This window comes from Neovison vison, chromosome 3 (assembly GCF_020171115.1).
Source record: "Neovison vison isolate M4711 chromosome 3, ASM_NN_V1, whole genome shotgun sequence".
NCBI lineage: Eukaryota > Metazoa > Chordata > Mammalia > Carnivora > Mustelidae > Neogale > Neogale vison.
The window spans coordinates 99,177,065-99,193,158 of NC_058093.1; positions in this window are offsets into that span (position 1 = coordinate 99,177,065).

A 16,094-nucleotide genomic window follows, 5' to 3' on the forward strand; every position below is an offset into this window, starting at 1 on the left:
CAGTGCCTGGTATGGGGCAAGCTCTCGAAATAACGTGAGCAACTTTAGTTATTTGCTACTGTATTGGTTTCCTAGGCTGCTTTAACAAAGTGCCAGAGACTGAATGGCTTCAAACGACAGAAATGCATTTTCTTACCATTCTGAAAGCCAGAAGTCCAACATCAAAGTGTTGGCAGAGCATGCTTCTTCTGGAGATGCTGAGGAAGAATCCTTTGCTGGCTTCTTATGGCTGTTGGCAATCTTTGGTGGTTTCTTGGCCTGTAGCTGCATCTGTCCGATTTTGCCTCCACATTCACATGGCCTTTTTACCTACATTTGTCTGCATATCTATAAATATCCCTCTCCTTACCAGGACACAAGTCATGGTTTTGGGGCCCACCCCTGCCTCATCAGTATAGCCTCATCTTAACTAATTATATCTGCAAAGGCCCTATTTCCAAGTCAGGTTACTTTCCAAGGTTTTGATGGACCTGAATTTCTGGGGAACACTACTCAACCTACTATTGAGGGTAGTACCATTGAGGTTAGTGGACAAATTCATACTGGTTTAGGGGGTGCTTCTCTCCATGAGAAGAATCTTTTCAGTATGTTTAACTTTTCCAGACACATTTTAAAAGCTGGTCCTTTAAACATTCTGCGTGTTATAGCCTGAACATCATCCTGCAGAGACAATTTATAAAAAAATCAAAAATAGTGTTTGACTCAGACTTCCTTTGGCATGAGAGCTGACGGAGAGAATTGGGGTGGGAGGAGGGGGTTGAATTCAACTCAGCCTACCACCTGTCCACAGGCAAGGGGACAGACATCCATGAAATCAACTGAGGCAGCATTGTCTGTAATGCAGAGTACTGTTCTGGTTTATGCCAAGTAGAATTAGATTTGTGTGTTCTGAATATCGAGCGTCACAGTGCCTCAGGGCAACAACAGAAACACGTGGTAAGAGAGTGGTGCCAGTCAGTACACTATTTATGGGCAGAAAATTCATGTGTATATATCTGTAGGTGGGAGTCTTCTCCCCCAGTTTCCCATGCGGGAAACGACCTGGTGCATACCGTTTACCTGTGCGTTCCCCAGTGTATGCTGCTTTAAGTCTATAAAAGGTCCAAGTCTAAGGTATGTCTGAATGCAGTCAGATGTATAAAATACCCATGAACCTCTCACGGACTCTACCTGAGAAGATCCAGCTTCTTTCTATCCATTGCCAACTGCCCTTGTGTGTACGTCTTCTTTCGTGGTGGTTCTCAAAACTTGGTGTGTATACAAATCACCCAAAGATCTTCTTAAAATGCAGATTTAGATTCAATAGATCTTGGATGGGCCCAAGGTGCTGCATTTCTAACAAGCTCCCAGGTGATGCTGATGTTGCTGGTCCCTGGAAAGCCTAGCCTGCAAGGCTCTGTTTGAACTGTCACCCCAAACCCATTCCAACAGGTGGTATTTGTGTACCAGGAAGGTAGTTGTGGGAAAACTGTATGGATTCAGAGAATGAGAAATATGTCCACTGTTCAAGGGATGCATTCAGGAATAGAGGAAAGAATGCCAGACTGGAAACTGGTATTGGCATTTCAGTTCTGGCTTTGCTAGTGGGTAGCTGTATGATCTTGGATTTATCCTATAACCGCTCAATGCCTCAATTTCTTTACTTGTATAGTAGGAGAGATATTGTTCCCTTTACCTATCCAAGTTGGCAAGTATGAACTGAGGTGATGTATCTTTAAAAGTGAAAAATGTAAAGTGAAAAGTGTAAAGCATTATTTCTTTTTAAGATTTTACTTATTTATTTGAGTGAGAGTGAGAGAGAGAGAGAGAGAGAGGAGAGGAAGAGGGAAAAAGCAGACTCTACACTGAGCTTACACGGGGTTTGATCCCATGACCCTGAGATCATGACCAGAGCCGAAATCAAGAGTCTGGCGCTTACCCAACTGAGCCACCCAGGTGCCCCTGAAAAGTGTAAAGTGGTAAATTGCTTTCTCCCTCCAGGCTCTCTAGAGAAGGAAAGACTGGTTGTTGGTGCAAACAGGACAGCACTGTGATGTAGGGGGCTCCATTCACAGTATCTGTGTGTGCCTCTTTGAGAGGTTCCCTAGGACCCTGAAGGGTCCTCAAAACATGTTCAAACCTAAAGCTTTTATTACCAACTTCCAGTAATTCAAAATATTTAGCATTTACTCAGTTTGCTCTTTGTGCACAACAGGTCTGGTCCTTGGGCTATGCATGTATCAAAATAAATAAGGCAGGGCTCTGGACCTGGAGGAGTTTAATTCCACTATGGGAGAAAGATCATGGACCTAGAGAGCCCAATACAAAGTAGAGGGTGGGTCTTGTGTAATGAGCGTGGAGGTTTCCATGAATTACCATGTTGGCCTATTTTCCCACTTCCCAAACCACTACCTCTTAGTAATCCCACCCTATGTTTCAAGGGATCTAACATGTAATGAGGGTAATGAGGATAGTGTTGAATAGTAGTTGAAACCAGGGATCTGGAGCCAGAGGGCCGGGTTTGACATTCAGCTCGGTAGACTTTAAGCAGCTTATTTAATCTCTTTGTGCCACAGAGAGGTTTACACTGGAGATGTTAGAATAGTATCTGCCATGGAGCATTGTTGTAAAGAATAAGTAAGTATACATGAGCTATAGACATGGATACACACGCATAGGTAGGTGCATGTTCCACAGTAAGCTCACCTGGTCAGCTACTGTCTCACTGCTGAATGAAAGGGGCATGCGCACAAGGAAGTAAGGGCGGGACTCAGCCTGTGTGGGGCCCACGTGGCTGCGCTTCCACCCCCACTGGTGGAGAATCCACAGGCCGCTTCCAGTGGAAGGCCTTGCCCCAGTGCCAACAGATGCACAGAAATGCGGTTTTCCTGCTTGGATAACGTGGAGCCTTGAGTGGCAGTGAGTGACCCCAGGGATGGCTTGGCTTTCACTCTCTGGGTCTACTGCCTTACCACTCCCTGGAGCCAGCCACACAGGTCCCGAGTCCTGAGCAGCCCCTCTTCTTACCCCAGCCCCCCAGGTCAGAATAGCTTGCCTCTCTGCCAGGTTTCTCTTAAGTTCACACCTCATCCCACTCCCTCCTGAGGACCCTCTGGTGGTCTGCCTGAGGGCAGACTAGGGTGGGGAGGGGGGGTCTCCTCCCTTCTCCATTCTTCTATGCAGTTCTGTGGTTAGGTTCCTGGAGCATTCCCTGCTTGTCTCAGGTCTTCTGTTGTTCTAGCACTAAAATATGTTAAGTATTCATTCCCTCTATATGACAACTCTGAGTCTCCAGGCAACGTGGGCCTCATGCACAGATGTAGGAAAAAGAAAAACAAGAAGTCCTATTTAATTTATGAAGCCTCTACAGAGACTGCAGGAAAGGTGCGAACACAGGAAAAGGAGAGCAGAGGAGGGTGCCGGCAAGCACCCAGCATGCTTCTGTTTGTTGTCTTTGCCATACAAGACACCATAGGGACACCCAGGATGGGTTAAGTCTGCAAAGCCCAGGTGGCCCCTGGTGTGTGCCCAGAGAGAGACTGACCCTCTTGGCATTGACAGGGAGGAAAATGTTCTCTGAGGGAAGGCTCAGGGGTTGGGGAAAGAATGGCAGCTTCCTAACTGTCCCCTCTGCCATGAAGCCTTGTTAGCTCCAACCTGGAGGAATTCATTCATTCATTCATTCATTCATTCAGCAAGGGCTTTTGGTAAACTTTGCACTTTCACTCTTTGGGGCCACCTAAGGCTATCACAACAGCCTATACATGTCTCAGTGTTGTCTGACTAATTGGCCTACCTCCTCTTCCTGTAACAGTGTCTTTCCATCAGAATCTCAGTTTGGCAAAAGGAAGAGTGTGGAGTAGAATTTTGGCTCTGTCACTTACTGGCTACATGATCTTGAGCAAATTACTTAACCTTTCTGAGTTCAATTTTTTTAATCCACTGAGTAAGGTAGACAGTAGCTCTATTAGTCAGCTTGGGCGGTCAAACAATACCATACCCCGGATGCTTATGCAACAGATACTAATTTTCACATAGTTCACATAGTTCTTGAGTCCCACATCAAGGTTGGAGTGAACTCTCTTCTTGGCTTACAGAAGGCTACCTTCTCTGTTTTCACATGGTAGAAACAGAGACAGAGAGACAGGGAGAGACAGAGATCTTCCTATTCTTATACGCCTCTTCTTATACTTCCTCTTCTTATACCTCCTTTTGGATTATTTAACCTTAACTACCTCTTAAAGACCCTATCTCCAGATACAGTCATATGGTGGTTAGGACTTTGGGAAGGGGACACAATTCAGTCTATAACAAATGGCATGGGGTCATTTCCCACAAGTGCTTTCCTCAGGGGAAGAGGCAGGTCCAAAGGGAGACTACCAATATAGTCCCAGCCCTCCCCACTGAGAAGCAAGTTCTGAGCTGAGTAATGCTCCTACTAGTGGCACATTTCTTCTAGGGAGTGCCACTGTCCTTCCAGGCAGGGCCCAGGGTGCTGCTTCCCTTCCTATCTGAGTCTCCCAGGGGTAAATTAGCAGATGCACAGACCCATCAGGGAAGGGCAGGCACTGACTTCTCCTACCTCTAAATGCAGGTGCTCCTTGCCAAGACAAAGACAACTGGTTAGGCAATTCTTGCAGAATGAATGAGCTCTAAACGCTCTTGCCTTAACCTAAATAACTCAGAAAGACCTCTCAAATGCCTCATTTCAGAGTAGCAATGTCTGCCAACTTGGTGTTTCATACTTTAGAAACAAGGAGGGCCAGGACTGAAGAAAACCTGTTTTCTTCCTAGTGATAGAGCTTCGCTTTATTGGGCACATCGCTATATTTAAAAATAAAGTAAATCAACCTTCTTTTAAAAAAATGTGTTTATTTTACTTTTTATTGTTACGTGCAGGGCTCTTTGCTACAAGGCACTCTGGAGAATGTGAGCAATGACAGACAAGTGCTCGCGGTGTGTCTTCTTGCTTTTAAAAAGCTTCCGCTCAGGACGCCTGGGTGGCTCAGTTGGTTAAGCGGCTGCCTTCGGCTCAGGTCATGATCCCAGCGTCCTGGGATCGAGTCCCACATCAGGCTCCTTGCTCAGCCGGGAGCCTGCTTCTCCCTCTGCCTCTGCTGCCCCTCTGCCTGCCTGTGCACTCGCTCGCTGGCGCTTGCTCTCTCTCTCTCTCTCTGATAAATAAAATCTTAAAATAAAATAAAATAAAAAGCTTCCGCTCTAGCTTAAAAGACAAAACAGAGACATGTGAAAAGATTAATACAGCATGGAATGTGATAACATGAGGACAACCGTGAGCTGCCTTTCTGCACCTACTTCTCATGGGTCATGGCGAAGTTCAAATGAGTAAGTGGAGGCCGGGGTGGGAAGGGGCCTGACAAATTTTGACCGAACAGCTTGCTGGCCATTGGGAGTGGGGGCAGGGCTACAACAGCCAATGGAGTGGGGCACGGCGTTGGCGGGGATGTTACCCTGACCCCAAGAAAGCCTTGGAGAGCAGCCACCCCCCACGCCCCATGACTATGCCGGAGCTGTGGCTGCCAATCCCTCGAGGATCCTGGCTCTTTCCACGTCCGCAAGCACTTGAATTACCCATCCACTTACAATGCTTACAGGCAACAGAGGAGCAGTTCAATTTTTTTTTTCCCTTTCCACTTTTTGCCTTTCAATTGATAGAGCAGATGGAAATCTTGTTTCTCAATTACTCAGTGTCCCCATTTGATCTGAGTACATCTGGAAGGAGATTATTTGGATACATTTGCTTTTTAAAAATGAGAGTCAAAACCGACATGGAGTTGGGGGCAGGTTTTTATCTTTCGTTTCTTCCCCTGCCTGCCCCATCAATACAGTTTCCCAAGAAAAACAAAGAAATAAACTCTTACAACATTAAGTCACAGCAGGGACTACTTCTGCTCCATTCCTCTCATCTCAAAATAAACTTAATTTATAAGGACTGGGGGGACTACAGTGATATTCTGCAATGCAAATAAAACACAGTGTGAACACATACACAGGAAGAAAGTTTCGCTCTGTAAATATACGCAGGAAGTTCAGAGAGGCATAAAAAGTTGGGGCAGGCGCTAGAAATGATTACTTTGGAAATGAATTGCAGTTTTCCATTTTTAAGGGAACATATGTCGCTGTGGTTTTTCTCTGCCAGGACTGACGAGAGGGTGGCCTTTAGCCAGTGTTTTCACCCTGATTGATTTCGCTGGCTGTGTTGCATTGGAAATGCCCGTGATAATGCTGTTCTTTGGCTATTTTCATCCCCACCCGCTTCCCTTCTTGAAGCCTGAACAGCTCATCGCGAGGCCACCACCAGCTATAATTAACCATTCACCATTTATTTCCTCTGGCAATTAAAGAGTGTGCTAACCAAGCGATGACCCACCTACCTGTTGAAGCCTGTCTCCCACCTTCTCGTCCCTACCCCCCTGAGCTTCACTTTTCTGAAATTCTACTTATAAGCCTAGAAGCAAGGATGGAATGATAAATCTTTTCCTGACCTTTCTATGAAGTCAGAGATTGCTATTTAGACAAGGCAAGGATGTAGGACCAGCTCTCAATCAAAATGGTGAGGGTGGAAAGTGTCCTGGGCACTGCCTCCCTCCTTTCTCTGCAGCAGGCCATGCTGCGGTCCTCCGTTCCCTCCCCACCTGCCGCAGCCTTGCTCCTCCTGTCAGGAAGAAAGCAGTCTGATGAGGCTAAGGGGTTAGAGACCTGAGGAACTGTCAATCTTAAGAATATTTAAATTTATTCAATTATGCCTGTAAAAGGGTGTGGCTTAACCAAAAGGCATGTTAATGGTGGGATTTTAGACAGAATAAATCTTGGATTGGAAGAGATATTTAAGGAGATGGAACACTTCTTGACACCTAAAAAAGCAGACATCATTGACTTAATTTTCTATCATCTGTGTGTGTATGTGTACACGTATCTAGATAGATCCTGAGCTCTATCTCTCTGTCCTTGATCCTGAGAATTTATTACTTATAACAACTAGAGGACTATGCTCAGACATTCACGAGTTTCAGTCTCTCTTCAGGCCAGGTTAGGATGCTCCCAGGATGCTTTTCATACAATGCCCATGGAGTTCTGGCCTCTCATCCCTGTGGGTAAGGAAGGGTCAGGTCACAGGCAAAGTTTGGAAAGAGAGACATTCATGTTTTGCAACCACTTTCTCTTTCCAAATTTTCCCTTCCTTAAGTGCTATTTGGGAACACTGGATGACATTTTTTTTTCTTCTTTTATTTGAAGCAACATTAGGGTTACTGAAGGAAACGAGCCATTAGATTATGAAAAGTTTAAACAGAACCTGAATTCCAAAAATACATGGGGAGAAGCTTGTTATTGCACAGAATCAACAAAAGAGAGACTGAACAGTTCAGTTTAATTCCTTAAAAATGCTTTGAGCTAACTTTAAGGGCATTAAAAACGTTTTGATGAAGCTTAGTGTTAATCCCGAGCTGTTGCCCTAGTGGTAGAGGGGTGATCTCTTAGGTGGCATGCTCAAGGGGGCTGGCCTGTGGAAAGAAGAGAAATGTTTCTTTAAGGGCCTTCTTCCTAGCAAATGTCATTAGGTGATTTACCGGGGAGTCTGGTTGACAAGGAGATTGGACTGGTCACCAGCCTTTTTTCCTATCTCCTTGTCTTGCCCTGTAAAGAGAATGGAAGTGTCGTTCTTTCAGAATGGGAGGTGTCACCCAACATGACATGCATTACATGTCTGGGACTGTCCCACATACTTTCCGCCCCTTTTATTATTTTTTTTTAAACTCATCCAGGTATCCTAAGGGCTCAGTAATGTGTATACTATCATAATCTTAACTTTATGAAGGAACTGAGGCCCAGGGAATCTAAGTGACTCTCTCAGAGTCACACATTCTGTCAGCAGGACAGTAGGCATTTGTGCCCAGGAAGTAGTTTCACTTCTAAGCCCATCCCTCTGCCTCTCATTTCACCCTTCAGCCCCGATCTGTGCTTCTCATCCATCTCTTATCCTACCCTGTCCTTTCTTATGGCTCAACCAACACTTACCTCTTTCTCCGCTACTATGAATTCCTTGGGATTCGGAATTGTGTCTTACATTTGTTTGCATTCCTTGTAAGTGTTGCTGGCACATAGTAGTAAACATTAGGTGTTTGTTAACTTTGTTACAAGACCTTTAGAGTAGTTCTCTGGAAGAAGAGCACGTTTCTGTAGGACCCTGGGATTTCTTGCTCCATCTGTCCTTAGTCTCAGGGACTGTGCAGCGAGTCGGCCTGGGGCCTTCCCCTTGTGTGCAATCAGGAGAGGGGCCCCCACCTGGGCTGTGGACTGAGGTGGGCTTTTGGGTTTCTTTCCTTTGTCCTGAATAATCTTAAAGCTGCCATAATGCCTTGGGTGCAGATGGAATCAGAGAATCTGTGTGTTGAAAGAAAGCTCTGGAAAGTGCCTCCAGGTAAGTGACCATCTGACCTGCAGGACACGTGTTTGTTTTCTTCTGGAAGCTCTTTAGGATAGATGACAGGGCAATATTTCTCAGTCCTTCTTTACTGATATCTCCTTTTTATTCTTTCTTCTGGTGAGAGAATGTGAGCTCTCAGATACAGCTCAATATAATGTAAAAGCATCAAATTAAAAATAACAGTAGAGCTCACACTTCGAAAGGAACAGCATGAGTAGATGTTCTCAGGCACCTAGGATGTGCTAATTTAACAGTTTTTCATTGATCTTGGCTCCAAAAAGTGAAATACAGTTATGTAATTTTCCTTGTCAGAGAAAATTATCCTATAAAAGAAGAAAGAAATCCTATGAAATTTTGATAAATGATAGCTACTCCTTGGGACTAAACTCAAGGTGGGGCTTATCCAAAAGGCCCCTTAATAAGGCATTTAGTCATTAGTGAGCACGGTCTTTAAACATGAATGATAGCACTTAATGGATTCCTCTCAGAGTGGGCCTGTGGCATGTCCCTGAGGCATATCTTACGAAAGACATTTCTGTGGGTGTTGGGAAATCTATATTGTGGTAGCAGAGCATTTGAGGGTATTCAAAGCATGTGCACAAATGAGAATGATCACTGTTGCTCATCATTGGAACCTGCTGGAGGTCATCAGCACAAATATTGTTGGTCTTATGTCTAATGGCAAGTAAGTGGTAGGCCTGGGGCGTGGGTCCAGGTCTTCTACCCTGAACTCTTCATACTTTGCTGTGTAAGGTCCAAGTCCTTGGCCTTTTAATGATGGAGGAGCCCAGATACCCTAAGGAAATCATGTCAATTTGTTCATTAATGTGGCTGTCTCAATATCCTGTCCATTGAGAGTCATCTAACCTAGCAAATGGCTACAGCACTGATTTTCAGTATTTTGGGAATTCTGCAATGTTGATTCAAGTGATTGTGGAGACAGAGTCCCCATTCTGTTGAGAGAGTGACAACGTTGAGTCTATTACCCTGACTGAAGTACCCTAAGTGGCAAGTGGATCTTATTTCCTATTATCTTTGAAGAGCCAGAGGTGGCTGTCTTCCTGTGGGCTGAGAAAGTTTTGAGGCTGCATGTGAACTTGGCAGATAGGATTGGTATTGGGGGATGTGAAGGCAGGGGATGTGGTCTTGGTGTATGAACATGTATTATTCAAACCCAAGACAGTCAGTTTTTACTTAAAAGGAAAAAATGCAGATTTCATAACCATTGGCAAAAGAATCTGGTTTAGTCTCAAAGGTATGTCTCATTTATTAGGAAAAATTGAGGACAGATGTTACCAGCCAAAGGCTTCATTCATCAAAGAATCTTAGTATAATCCTGGCGAAACTTCTGACTTCAAATTTAGCTGCATCATTGGAATAGGCCCATCAGAATGAGTTTGCTGTAAAAATATACCCTTAAGTAGATACATGAAATTACTTTATGGGCAGTCTTGTTTATTGGACTTGTGGGGAAAATGTGCCAAACACAACCATCTCAGCTCTTGTGCTGAGCTACTCTTTTTGGACAGGCACTCTCCAACATGTTCAAGTGCTTCTGATTCTGTAAGTGCCCCCAATGCTGTCCTAAGTACTCTGCGGGTCTACAGGTATTTAATCTTCATAACATCCCTATAGGATAGGCCCTATTTTTGTCCCCATTGTGTAGGTGAAGATAATGAGATAATGCATCATGATTATCTCAAGATACCCCAGTTAGTAAGTGGGAAAAGCCAACATTAAATTCCAGGTAGCCTATACTATAGATCCTGTCAAGTATGAAGAAGAGGACAAGAGATCACTGAAAGCCTAATTTTATGGCTCCTGTTGGATACCCACAGAGCCTCCTTCCCACTTGTGATGTCTAATTGGGGATGGGAATCACACAGCAGTTGTGTCTAGGGTGGGAGTTTTATGACCCTAGGATTGAGAGCTATGGAATCAGAAGGTGACTTGTGTGTCTCTTTCCATGACAAAGACATTGCTGAGACATTGATGTCTGCATCCCATTGGAAGTCCCATAGTAAGAGAGATATCCAAGTGTAGAAGAGCTTTCTGACCCAGTTTCTCAAAGGAGAGTGGAGTGTTGCTCCCCAAAGAAGGAGGAAGCTGCTGCTCGGTGGGGAACAGCATGTGTCTGCTACAACATGCATCTCATTTGCCCAAAAGCAGTGTATCAGGGCAGTAGCTTCTCATGACATGGGCAAGGAGGTGGTCATGCTTGGCACCATTTAGATCTACAATTGATTCTGTCATGGGATCTTCACTCCCTATTCTGATTTCAGCACGAAAACATCAAACTGGCCTTTCCCCTTCCTCTTCAATATCCATCTCCTAGACCAGTCTCCCATTAACATTTTTCATCTGCTTTCCTTGTATCATGCTCCCATGCCTTCTAATTTCTCCTGAACACTGTTCTAATAATTAGCTTTGGTAGCACAGATCCTATCGTGTAACCCCAGCTAAAAAGCCTTTCAGACTTTCCTAATTTCTCTTGTATGCCTGTCAAGATTCTCTAAAACCTGACCCTCATCTAATTTTCTTCCCAATGACTCCTCTTGACACATTAGGTGCCTCAGCTGAATGTTTAAATTCTCCACCTCCTTTCCTTTGCTCATACATTTTCTGTACTTAGATTATTTCCCATCTTCCCCACAGTAATCCCACTCATCTTCTGAAGATTATCCCAAATACTGATTCTCCATGGTATCTTTTCCAATCAGCTACATTTATGTATATGCTGTTGTCTTGTTCTCATCTCCTTTTTATGTGTGCATTATATTTCTGTTGCTTAGGATACTTAAGAATGTAGAAAATAAAACTAACTTTAGTTAATTTAAACAACAAAAAAGAGGATTTGTGTATCAATGCAAGCAGTATCGTAATTCCGTGGGCAGGGAAGCAGTGGTCAGTAGGGAGGTAACTAACTAGAAACCAGGTTTATAGTCTCTCATTCTCTCTCATTTCTGTGTATCTTTGTATGTCTACCCCATTTTCTCTCTTCTTCTGTGGATTGATTTTTTTCTCTTCTCTGTTCTGTAGGGTAGAAAATGCCTATTTTTCCAGCTGTAGAATCTGATGTGATTTTTAGTCCAATCCTTAACTTCCAAGAGAGTAATATACTTAGCCCATCTTGAAGAAGATGTCAGTCATGCCTAATGAATGGTATTACCATAGAAACATGGCTGTTGGGATCCACTGGGGGAAGGGGATGAGCTTCCAAAGAAGTGGGGCATCAAGCCATGGAACAGATACATAATTCCAAAAAGTTTATACTGTAGTCTCCAGTAGTTTGTGAGGACCTCAAGAATACAAAGTATATTCTTGTCTTCATTTGTTTCATTTTCTCCAAACTCTTACCTTCCCAAGGTCTAAGATGGCTAGTCTTTTGGTGGCAGTCAGTAAAATAAGGCAATTTTGTTAAGGACAATGCATATAGAAAAGTAACAAGTTATTAGATGTCATTGTTAATTTTGTCTCAGGTTTTTATTAAAGATTTTAGAGAACAAATCAACTGGTACTAAGTCTTCACACTCACAGGGCAATGTGCTAGACCAGGCTACACAGGCAGAGAATGTACAGAGGCTATGGAACTGGTCTGTCCTCATTAGCCCATCATCCACTTCCAGCATCTATGGGAGGGACAGATTGAAGAGTTGAAAGAAGGGGTTTCTTTGGAGGGACCCAAGAGAGTTCTGTGCATTTCTTCTATCAGTTCATCAGTACTTTTCAAGCCAAATGGTTTTAATGATCTTAAGCCAAATGAAGAGGAATTTTAAGAAAACTACTCAGAAAAGCTGGCCACATTCCTCAGAATTTGGGAGACTCAGAGACTAACACCTGCATCTTGTTTAAAGTGACAGAGGCAGGTCCTGATGCTGTGGCTGGCCCACAGCTCTGGGATAGCAGAATCAGGAAAGAGATGACCGAAGTGCTGTCAGTGGAATAAAGGAGCACGTTGCCTCAGAGTTGGGCATCACAGGAGGGAGAGGGCTTGGGTGCCTGCCTGGGAAATTCATCTGGACGACTGATACAATCCTGAGAGATAAATCTCTAGAAATGAAGTGGGAGTCAGAAGCAATCAGCCAGAGGAGAAGCACTATCTGAGGCAACAAAACTGGAAGTGGGGAATCCCCAGAAACCAGCAAAAGCACACTGGGAGAGTTCGAGTCTGGTGCAGACCTCTGCAATGGTAGAAGGACGCCATTTCCAGACCACAGCTACGCCGGCAGCTAGTGAGTGGAAGAGCATGTGGAGCAGAGAAGAGGGGTGGGGAAGCAAAGTGACCACAGCCCCTCCTCTGCTACAGGCTTCCGAGGCTGAGGCAGGGGCCCGATGGGGCCAGGAGAAAGTTAAATAGCAGTTTGGATATTATACTGACCTATGTTAAAGCTATGTGATTACGAGATTGGACTGGGTTGATGTTCTGCCACTATTACTTTCACTGGACATTTTCATACCGAAACATGACCAAAGTGGAAGGACTCTGCCCCAAATTTTATCAAAAGAGGCTGTGAGGAATGATGGTGCTAATCAAACTTACAGAAAGGTGAAAAAAAATAAAATTGGTAGGAGAAGAATCCATGAAACAAGATGGGATAGGGAGGGAGACAAACCATAAGTGACTCTTAATCTCACAAAACAAACTGTGGGTTGCTGGGGGGAGGGGGGTTGGGAGAAGGGGTGAAGGTTATGGACATTGGGGAGGGTATGTGCTTTTGGGTAAATTGGAAGGGGAGATGAACCATGAGAGACTATGGACTCTGAAAAACAGTCTGAGGGGTTTGAAGTGGCGGGGGGGTGGGAGGTTGGGGTACCAGGTGGTGGGTATTATAGAGGGCACAGCTTGCATGGAGCACTGGGTGTGGTGAAAAAATAATGAATACTGTTTTTCTGAAAATAAATAAATTGGAAAAAAAATGGGCAAAAAAAAAAATTGGTGTTTGCTTGCTTCCCATTAAATCAGGCCCATTTGATAAGACATTTCTGAAGTCCAAAAGGAGAAATCTCTGAGGGCGGGGATGGGCAGAGGAAGTATCATGGAATAGGATAGTCTTGAGCTGTGTCTTAAAAGAATAAGTTGGGTACGGATAGATGTCTGACCTTGTTTTTCCCTATGAAATATTTATTACAAAAAATCATTTTCTGTGCTCAGTGGTTCTTGGAACCTCTGAAGATTCTACCGCTACTCCAACTGAGTTGGCAAAAATGGACTGTGCAAATTTTATCCTATTTACTGACCACTGGAAAGAGAGCTTAGCTTGACAGAAATAGCAGTGACAGTCAAAATGTCACTTGAAAGGCTTCCTGTATTCTGAAGTGTCTTCTTAAAAGCCAGCATTTGGGTAAACTTTGGAGATAGGTCAACACCCAAGGCACCATCTATTAAATGACTTGATGTTGATTTAAATAGCTACATTATTTGGATTCAGATACCCCAAATTCGGTCACTGTAATATATACAGCACTGAAGAAGACTGATAGATGATAGAACTTATTTCTTTGAAGGAGTTTTCACATCTGATCTCATTTAGGTCTGTGTGAGGAAAAGAAGGGTGGGGATTGCTTTTCTCATTTTATGAAGGAATTGCATGACTTTTTGTGCTGACACTCTAATATGTCATAACCTACTAGGAAGAATCTCATTCTAGAGCTAGGAGTTCTTTTTTTATAGAGAGGTATCTTAACTCTACCCCTCCCAGGTTGAAATGCTGTGGGGGCTGGAGTAGTCCAGTTCTTATCTGTTTCCATCACAATATGTGGCAGACTGCAAAAATGGCCACAGATGATTCCCCTCCCTCTATCCCAATCCTTTGATAGTGCCACCTTCTACTGACTCTGGCCTTGAGACCACACACAGAGCTTTAAAAAGTACTTGCATATTGGGACTTTTTCTCTTGCTGCGCTTGGAACCCTGAGACCATGAGGTGAATGAGCACATGGAGGCTATTTTGAGATGAATTGTTTCCCTCCATCCAAACTCATCTGTTGAAGTCCTAACCTCCAATGCCTCAGAATGTGATCATATTTGGAGACAGAGTCTTTAAAGTAATAATTAAGGTTAAATAAGATGACTACGATGGGCTCTAATCTGGTAAGACTGGAATCCTTATAAGAAAAGTTGATAAGGTACTGACACACACAGAGGGGAGACCACGTGAAGACAGGGAGAAGATGGCCATCTATCAGCCACGGGGAGAGGCCCTAAGAAGACACCAAACCTGCTGCCACCTTGAGCTTAGACTTTTAGCCTCCAGAATTAGAAGGAAATAAATAAATGGCTGTTGCTTAAGCCCCCAGACCGTGGCATTTTGTTACAGCAGCCCTAGCAAAATAACACAGAGCTTCATGGAGAATGAGAGGCCGCATGGAAGAGAACTGAGGTGCATACCAGTCAAAAGTCAGCACACTCGGACACATGATTGAGGCCATCATGGGTCTGCCAGTTGTCCATAGGTGGACCAGAAAGCTTGGCAGAGATAATCTGTGAGAGTTGGCAAGAGAAGACAGGAGTCCCCTGATACAGTTTTCATTCATAGAGAGGCTTGCTGGCTTATGGTGTGTTTGTGTTCCAGGATAGGAACATGGCTCCCTCTTGTGCCCCCTTCCATAGGTAATAGGGATAGTCACTTTGTCAGTGGAGGGAAAAACAGTATACTTGGGCACTAGTTAGTCTGGAAATAGGAGTCAGCTTTCCTTTTAGGAGGTCTTCTAGAAATCCACCTGCCAAAGATCAGGTACTCTTAGGGCTGGGACATTGTTGTGGAAATCTCAGTGCAGCCTCTCCACTGGGAGAGGACCCGCCTCTGGACTACTCTGGCTCCTTGTTTGGGAAACCAGGAGTAAATCCCGAGGATAGTTTTTGGATCACCTCTTCATACCACACTTTGATTATTTGTGGAAACCCAAGCAAAACCAAAGAGAAAGAAGAAGCAGCCTAAGTGTTAAATTCTTACTGGATTTCCCATTATGAAAAGGCAAATTCTTGTTTTCCTGGTTAACCTATGGAAGAACCAAAGCTTCTATAGTGGAACTCTGCCATCCCTCATATGTCAAGGCCATTGGATTTTTTTTTTTTAATTTTATTTATTTATTTGACAGAGAGAGATCACAAGTAGGCAGAGAGGCAGGCAGAGAGAGAGAGAGAGAGAGGAGGAAGCAGGCGCCCTGCTGAGCAGAGAGCCCGACGCGGGACTCGATCCCAGGACCCTGAGATCATGACCTGAGCCGAAGGCAGCGGCTTAACCCACTGAGCCACCCAGGTGCCCCAAGGCCATTGGTTTTTCCAGTTAGTGGAATAGATACACCCTGAGCAGTTCACTGATTCTCACGGCATTTCTCTACTGTTCAAGATGACACCTTTTCTAAAATGGCTGGTTGAACCTAGGGGTGTTGTCAATGGTTGAAGAACAGAGGGGGGTGAAACTGACTTACATGGAGATGTAAGTTCACCTTCATCTTCTTGCTGCCTCTCAACAAATTGAGCAAACTCACCTCTGGGGGCGTTCCCAATGTCCTATCTCTACGGCACCTGTTCCATAGGGACTGTGAAGTCTGAAATTATTCTTTAATTTGCCCTTTCACTTCTAGACTCAGAAATTGGTGTCCATAAAAATTACTCTTTTGAATGATTTCTGGCTAAAATCAGTTCAACAGAAAAATAATTGAATAT